Source organism: Danio rerio, chromosome 25, assembly GCF_052040795.2.
Source record: "Danio rerio strain M-AB ecotype USA chromosome 25, GRCz13ab, whole genome shotgun sequence".
NCBI classification, from domain to species: domain Eukaryota; kingdom Metazoa; phylum Chordata; class Actinopteri; order Cypriniformes; family Danionidae; genus Danio; species Danio rerio.
This window is the reverse complement of record NC_141045.1, coordinates 9602158-9610338: the sequence shown is the minus strand read 5'-3', so window position 1 is coordinate 9610338 and position 8181 is coordinate 9602158. Positions and strand designations below refer to the sequence as shown.

The window sequence follows — 8181 nt, the reverse complement described above, 5'->3', positions numbered from 1 at the left end:
CTTGAAACCTATAGAAACCCTGCGTGACGCTTTGTATTTGACTGGATCTTGTTATTTTAAACCTGGCCAATGAGTGTAGACTTAATTATTAGTTCATAATTATTAGTTCATTGACGATTGGTTGTGTACATAAAAGCTTTGTTAAACATCGAAAAGCAAAAACCGATTTGAAGACATGTAAGAAAAGGTATGCTATGGGGTTTATTTCTGAATGAAATGTTGTCATTTTAATAGCTAAGAAGAATTAATTACGGATGATTTATTTTAGATCGATTACAGGTGTTTTAACGTTTTAATAAAGGCCACACATTTCTAATTTGATTTATGATAGAAAATGTGTTTTCATACGTTCTATAGGCCTGAATCTGAAAGTGAATTGTTTAACTTAAATGTATCGTATCATAAAATCAAATTCTGTGTAATTTTCTAAGCGTATATCCTACTGCGGGCAATTTCCACTCTATTTCCTCGAGCGTTCGTGTATAATGACTGTGAGAAACTCTATATCTGTGACCTCTGTGTTCGCGAGCATTAGGCTAAGTGTTAATTAGTCAATGAATGGAGAAAATGTGAGGAGCAGACGGTAAAACGTGCAGAGTATCCCGCACGACAATTTTACAATCCTACTATGGCGAAGGAGAGTTTATTAATATTCATCGGCTAGGTTTTCGACATTGGATAGATACCCAGCAACGTCAGCACGACTTACTTAGTATTCAAGACACAAACGTTAACCATTGGACACTTTCGAATCAACGTCAGCCAAATCAAATGAATATTCAAGAAGAAAGGGTTTTCCATTGGATGTTTTACCAATTTCTACTTAATATGTAAGAGTTCGGCTTTCGCCATAGTAGGAATCAAAAGTTCGCAGAAAACAATTTAATTAAGTAAAAAATAAACTGGGTGTTAGAGTACAAGGGTAATGAAAATGCTGAATAAAAATGAGGACAAACAAGAGCATCTGAACAAAGTTTAAAGTCATGTTTTAATTTGATTCATATTTATTCACAATTGATAAAGATTTTTGAATTTATTTGGTCTGCTTTTATTTTAAAGTGACAACAGTTTGTTGCAATAAAAACAATCAAACCTTTCGATTATTTAAAGGCAAGATTTTCCATCAAGGACAGTTGTAAAATGCATAAATTAAACATATTATCAAAGAGTAGATTATTAGGCTACATATATATTCTAAACCAGCTGTAAATAAATGATAAATTTCAAATACAAGTTGATAGATCCGATTACAGACTGAAAATATTGTTTCATTTACAAATATTTTTTGTATTTTATAGTATGATTTTCTCAGTATTTTGGGGTCAAGTTTTTCAAGTATGTTCGGCATGATGCCTCAGCCAAATTTACATATTTAATTTAATAACGTCAAATTAATCAAACTTGTTATGTTTTCAGTGTTTTGAGGATATTGAGGGGTTCTCTATGACTTTTGTGTGATATTAAATAAACATACTAAGGGAAACATGTTTTGTGAACACTGTTGGGGCTCTGCATTTATTGAAATGATATCATATTTTTGGCGCTAACATGGACCATTACAGGGGTGATCAAATTAATATTTAAGTTATCTATTATTTTAATTATCATTATTATTAAACATACCGATCAGAGCAAACTATTTCTTAACTAGACTAAGGGCAGACCCCCTATACATCTTGTTTTGGTATCCTTTAGGGCGGATCAAGCATTAATTGGGGTTGTAGTAATAGTATAATTTGAATTTATGTGTTGAATGTGTCTTGATATTGTGGCAGCGATCTCATCTATAGAAAATAAAAACGTTAGCTCGTTGACAAAATAAAACTGCAAAATAAATATATATGTTTAAAAATAGCAAAAAGCAACAAAAAACGCGCGAAAACAAGACGCATTTATAGGCAGTTTAGCGGTAATGACCTTGACTCCTTCAGTCCAGCTGTATAAATGGACACTTGATGGAGTCCAGATGAATGAATGTGAGATGGACTTTCGCTCCCTAGAGGACAATAAAGTGGACCAGATCAACAGAGGTCAGAGTTCAGGATTACAGGTCAACAACTGCTAATTGAGTCGCCATTTCCTGCTGTTCCCTAGTGACCAATAAGGGCGGGTTACAGCGAGGGCCCTAAAAACGGCTGCAGCGTGTCTGTCACATCAAGACCATCACAGAGACAGAAGAGAAAGAGAATCTTTTCTTCTTTTAAATTCTTACAGACACATCAGGTAATAACCTAATGTTTACATTTTTTTGCTTTAACCCCAGCCGGCATTTCAACGGTGATTCAACGTTGAATCAACGTCAGGTCTATGGTTGGATCAACGTTGAATTACCTTTCGATTTTGCAAATTGGATCAACGTTTATATAGTGACGTTGTTTCACCGTCGGACCACCACCGGTGATTCACCGTTGAAATCACAACGTTGTTTCACTCTTACCTTCTTCATGGGTGAATTGTGGTCGTTTTGTAGACGTTGAATAAAGGTTGAATTACCTTTCGATTTTGCAAATTGGATCAACGTTGATACCGTGACGTTGTTTCACCGTCATACATTTCAACGCAAGTTAAATAGAAATTACATACAACGCAAAGTCCATAAATATAGCAAACAATTTTTTACTAATAAAAAATACACGACACAAATACACAACTTAGTCTGTGTATCAATTTATTTAATACACACCTCATTATTTCATTTATTCTAAATATACAGCAACATTTACAGCATATAGTTCATTAAAACCATGCAGGTTACTATACATGCTGTACACTCAAATACAGAAAAAGGCATACAATTAAATAGTCACTTTTTAATTAGGTTTCATGAATTAAAGTTAATGTTTACTAACATGAACAAAGAACAAATACTTGTACATCATTTATTAATCATTTAATTAATTGAAATATGTCCCGATGCTATTAAAATCAAAATGTATGCTTGTTAACATTAATGCACTGAGCTGACATGAACTGTACTTTTTTATATGAAAGATGCTTCATTGTTCTGTTCATGTTAGTAAATACATTAACACTTACTAATACAACCTTATTGTAAAGTGTTACCGTCTTCAGAAAGACAGATACCAACTAAATTAAACTAAGTAACTAAACTACGCTTCAACCATCACAGTCTGCAAAATACAATTCCGTTTACAAAGTTTACAAAATGCCCATTTTTAAAGTGGCTGCAGTAAAAAAATAAATTAAAAAACATCACTCACAACTAAGAATCACAAGTGAAATACATTACATCTGTTTGAGGTTTTATAGGTTGAGAGAAACACTTGAGGTAAAAGATGGCACTGGGGACAAAGAATCAAGTGTAAAACACTAAAACATCTATATCAGTCTAGCACTTAAATACATATTTATTTCTCAAACACCAGGTGAGTTTCCTACAAAATCAATAATGAGGTTTGCTATTCCAATTCATTGTAAATGAATGGCTTTACTTTCACAATAGTGAAAACTCATGCTATAATCTAAACCTGACATTACTCCTTCACTTTGCAGGTCTGCATGCTAAATATTTAGTAGTTTTTTTTTTTTTTTGTATAAAGTACATCTATTGTGTTTAGCATTACTGCAGCAAAACTGAGCACCTGTGACAGTGGAACATAGACAAATATTTCAGTAAATCATCAAGAAAATGTGTAGAATATATGGTTTGATTCTCTCTTACAAACACAACAGTAAAAGCAATTTGTTATTCCATTATTATTATTAGTATCATAAAAATTGCATGTTCACATGGGTCTTATAATAATGGCTCACATTTGTGAATGTAGGACCACTATTTCACTATTACATGTCACATTAAGTGTTCATATAGGTTCTGTTATTAATTACTTGTGTCATACCAGAGACTTGTTAATCTTCAGAACACAAACTAAAATATTTTAGATTAAATGCCTCATCCTCTACAGACAGCAATGGTCCCAAGATGCTCATCGTCAAGATAAGGCACAAAACACATTGTCAAAACGTTCCATGTGACTTCAGTGATTTCAACTGTGAACATACCAAGCTCCAACAACACTTTAGTGAGGCAAAACAAAACAGTAAATACAAATGTGTTTGCATATATCTCTCCCGCATCAGATCAGCGTGTGTGTTTACTACGAGCAGTAAGCACACACCATGACCTGTTTTGGCAGAGGCAAACAAGTTATTTTTACAGTACTTACTGTGATTTAACCTTTATGACAAATGTACTGGACCTGTTACTATACCTGATATATCACTATCTTTTATGAACACAAATTTCACTGTAACGGGTGCTGTTGTTTTGCTCCAGTTACACCTTTAGAGAACACCGTACTAGTCAGACATCCATACAAAAGCAGAGAGTTTGGTCTTGTGTAGCAGAACTGCAATAGATGTCTGTCTGTCTAGGCTGACACTGGTTTAGGCCATCAGTATGTCCTTGATGCCCTCAAATGGAGCTTCCAGAAAACCTGCAATAAATAAAATACGAGGTTACAACTAAGTTGGTATCAGCTATTATACAAAGTGAAATTCAAATATTTATTTTTATTGAATCCAAATTTGTCCTATAATATCGCCACACTCAATAATTTTGACTCATCCATCTGAACATCTGAATATTCCTAACTAAGAGAAGTGAAGAATTAGGTGTGATGTCGTCAGGAAGCCCTTCGCCACCACCGGTGCCAGCATTTCCAGAATTCAAATTTCAGATTCTCGAAAAAATTGCTTTTTTTTTTTTTTTTTTTTAACCAAGGCTGCAGTAAAGAATCATGAAACATTCAACACATCTAATAATTACAAGTTGTTGTAAACATTACATGTACTGTAAAAGCTGTTTGAAGCTTTTTAGACATGGTTGAGAAAAACTCTAGAAGGAGTAGCACTTCTGTAAAAGTCTGCATGTAGGACAGAGAATAAAAGGGATAGTTAAAAATTTGTATTCTGTCGTCATTTACTGACCACATTGAACACAAAAGAAGATATTTTGAAGAAAGCTGCAAATCTATAACCGTTGACTTCTATAGTATTTTTTTCTACTATGGAGGTCAATGTTTACAGGTTTTTATTTTTTTTTTTAAGAGTAGCCTCTTTTGTGTTCAACAAAATAAACTCATAATGGTTTTAAACCATTTGGGGAGTAAAATGTGAGAAAATTTTCATTCTTGGGTGAACTATCCCTTTCAGTTGGAAAACACCAGAACTCTTAAGTAGACCCTTTTCGCAAGACAGATGATGCATTTCATTTGTCATCTTAATCCTCAAGTTTTTAATATTTAGATTTATTTAAATAGCATGTTTATTTATTTGTTTTAATGACATTTAATAAAACAACTTCTCAATGACATTACATGTACTGGACCTGCTACACATGTATCACTATTTTTTTGAATACAAATTTCACTGTAACGGGTGCTGTTGTTTTGCTCCAGTAATACCTTTAGAGAACACAGTAGCAGTCAAGACATCCATACAAAAGCCTTGGCATGGAGTAGCAGAACTGCAGTCTGTCCAGGCTGACACAGGTTTAGGCCATCTGCATGTTCTTGATGCCCCTCAACTGGTCCTTCCAGAAAACTCAGAAAGTTAAAACCCATTACACCTTTTATCTGCTACTATACAAAGTATAATTTAAGCATTAATTTCTCACTAAATACATATTTGTTCCCCAATACTGTCACATAGTATAACATCACAACATGATTTCACAATAATAATATCAATATAACAATATAATATCACAACATAGCCTAACAATCAATAAACAAACAGATTAGAAAGAGAATATCACCAACCAAAGCACCAAGAAGATTTAACAGATAGTTAAAGGTAAAGTAAACTTACATGGACAAAGCCTTTTCCATTCAATGCTGTGCAAGTTAGTGCGTCTCTGGAGTAAGTTACATGTCTAAAAGCAAAAACAACAACAACAGTGAAACGACAGCAGTTAACTTTGTAATAATAACACTAATAATACAGCGTATAAAATGGATATTGTTTTATAACGTTGCTCAGTAACTTTAAACTGCGTTTGGAGTTTATCACTTTGAATTTGCCATAAAAACGCTCATTTAGACTAACGTTAAACATGTGACATTACCTCGAGGTTAGCTGCGCGTCACCGGAGCGCAAACAAGACTAAAAACAAACTGGAAAGTTTTAAATGCTTCAAAATTCGAAACACTACACCTCAAAAGTCACGTTTAAGATACACTGACAAAATCGGGGGGTAAATAAAACGTTAAAGCATCTAAAAACACGCTTACCTCTGAATTCTGCTGCACTGCAGGTCAGGTGTTCGTAATTAAGTGAAGTGAAGCGCTGCGCGTGGCCGCGTGCGCGGAGTCCTCCAATACCATGGTAACCAAACATGTTGAATGTTGGGTGAAGCCATGACGTAAATTCAATATACAGATCATGATAAAAAAAATGTCAACGTTGATTTGTACAACGATTTCTGTAACTTTTTTCAACCATTTATCATTCAACATTGTTTCAACATTAAAGCAACAACTGACATATTTTCAACCACATTTCAACGTTGAAGCCTTGTCATATGCAGGCTGTTTTTCAACCATTCAACATTAAACGTTCTATCAACATTATTTCAACGTTCAAAACACAACTGACCTTATTTCAACCATATTTCAACGTTGAAGGTCGGTCGTGTGCCGGCTGGGACGTTATATCTAACGTTACGGACTTACTTTCCTTCTCCTTATTCCCTGCTTCGGGAGTCGCCACAGCGAAATGAACTGCCAATTGCAACATTTATTTATTTAGGCTATTGATCCCAAGTTATTTTATACCTATTTATTTATTTAATTGATTTTTTTAAACCAATTTTGAAGAAAGGAAAATCTGAGTCCAATTGGATGTGATTTTATTGTTATTATTGTTATACAAACAAATCTATCATCAAATTATCAAGCTTAATGAATTAAGGGATAGATAGATAGATAGATAGATAGATAGATAGATAGATAGATAGATAGATAGATAGATAGATAGATAGATAGATAGATAGATAGATGAACGCATTTTCATTAATTATTTCGTCTTTGATCTTTCGTTTGGTCTGAATCGTGTCTCTGCATGAGGATATATGTAAATATTTAGCGTTAGCATACCAATAGCCCTGTGAGTCTCGCTGACCCGCTCACCCGTCTCCAGAAAACATCAATAGCATCACTGTTCAGACGCTCCTGCACTCCATGATTTAATGCATCCTCACTCTGCTGGACCAACACACTTTGTTTAAGTCTCTTTCCCTTTCTCTTTCTCACTTTGTTGGAGGTTTAGCTTCTAGCTGTTAATGGAAATTTTACAAAGACTGTTTGCATTTGCTTTTATATGGTAAAAAATGATGACAGATATTTTAGTATAAAATCAATTAGCTATCAAGCCATTATGGGTGAATGATGTTACCAGCTGGTTTGAAGGCATTCGGAGTAGACCTACACTCAAAAAATAAACAAATAAACTTGTTCTAACTATTTATTTAAATTGAGCTAAAAACAAAACAATTTTTGTTTTATTTTTTTGTTGTTTTTTGGGGGGGATAACTTAATAGTTTTATGTTCAATAGACTTAAATTTATAAAACGATTAAGTTAACTTAATCAATGTGTGTTGGAACAACGTGAAGGAATTTTGCAGCATTTTACAGTGACAGCATGAAACTCCTATACATTGCAGGACAACATGTGCATTTTCTCCTCAATGAAATATGTTTTGTTTTATAAAAAGTGTATTAAATTAATGTGCTTAAATTTCAAAATCTCTCTCAATTTATTGGCATGACTTGTCAGCTTTATTGACTTGAGCTTTATTGGCATGACTTGTCCAGTACACTCAAAATACACTCAAAAATGACTGCTCTTTAAACCAGGGGTTCCCTAACGTTTCAGCCTGTGACCCACAAAATGACAATGCCAGTGATTCGCAACCCCCAATATCCTCTGAGGTGGTTATAAACACAGAAACATTGCATGCAATGGCTTACACTAATAGAAAAAGTATATTCTTCGTTTAATTTTTTTAATGTATGTCAGTGCTGTAAATGGGACAGAAAGGTTTATCTGGTGTTATCAAATCAATCTGCTGCATCTGACACTATTTCTGTGTCTTTATTATAATGAAATTACCCCAGGGGTCACAATCCAACAGAACTAATTACTATAAGCTACTATAG

General features: G+C 33.8%; 1 protein-coding gene and 1 long non-coding RNA gene across 6 annotated transcripts in view; one reads left to right on the top strand and one right to left on the bottom strand.

Annotated features, from left to right (window-relative positions):
* Positions 1-1863: 1863 nt before the first annotated feature.
* The window catches only part of polg (polymerase (DNA directed), gamma), a 44369-nt gene continuing 38051 nt past the window's right edge, over positions 1864-8181 (top strand). The window contains exon 1 of one of the 5 annotated variants that reach the window (XM_087311708.1): positions 1864-2223. The gene's annotated coding sequence lies outside the window, so the exon portion shown is untranslated. The remainder of the gene's footprint in view (positions 2224-8181) is intronic. The other 4 variants (XM_087311702.1, XM_087311704.1, XM_087311707.1 and 1 more) reach the window with 4 other exon arrangements.
* On the bottom strand, positions 2656-6298 carry LOC147837658 (uncharacterized). The gene is made up of 5 exons (XR_015526179.1): positions 6255-6298; positions 5833-5896; positions 5427-5554; positions 3037-4457; positions 2656-2844 (listed from the first exon to the last, which is right to left on the bottom strand). It is a non-coding gene; the product is annotated as an uncharacterized LOC147837658 (long non-coding RNA).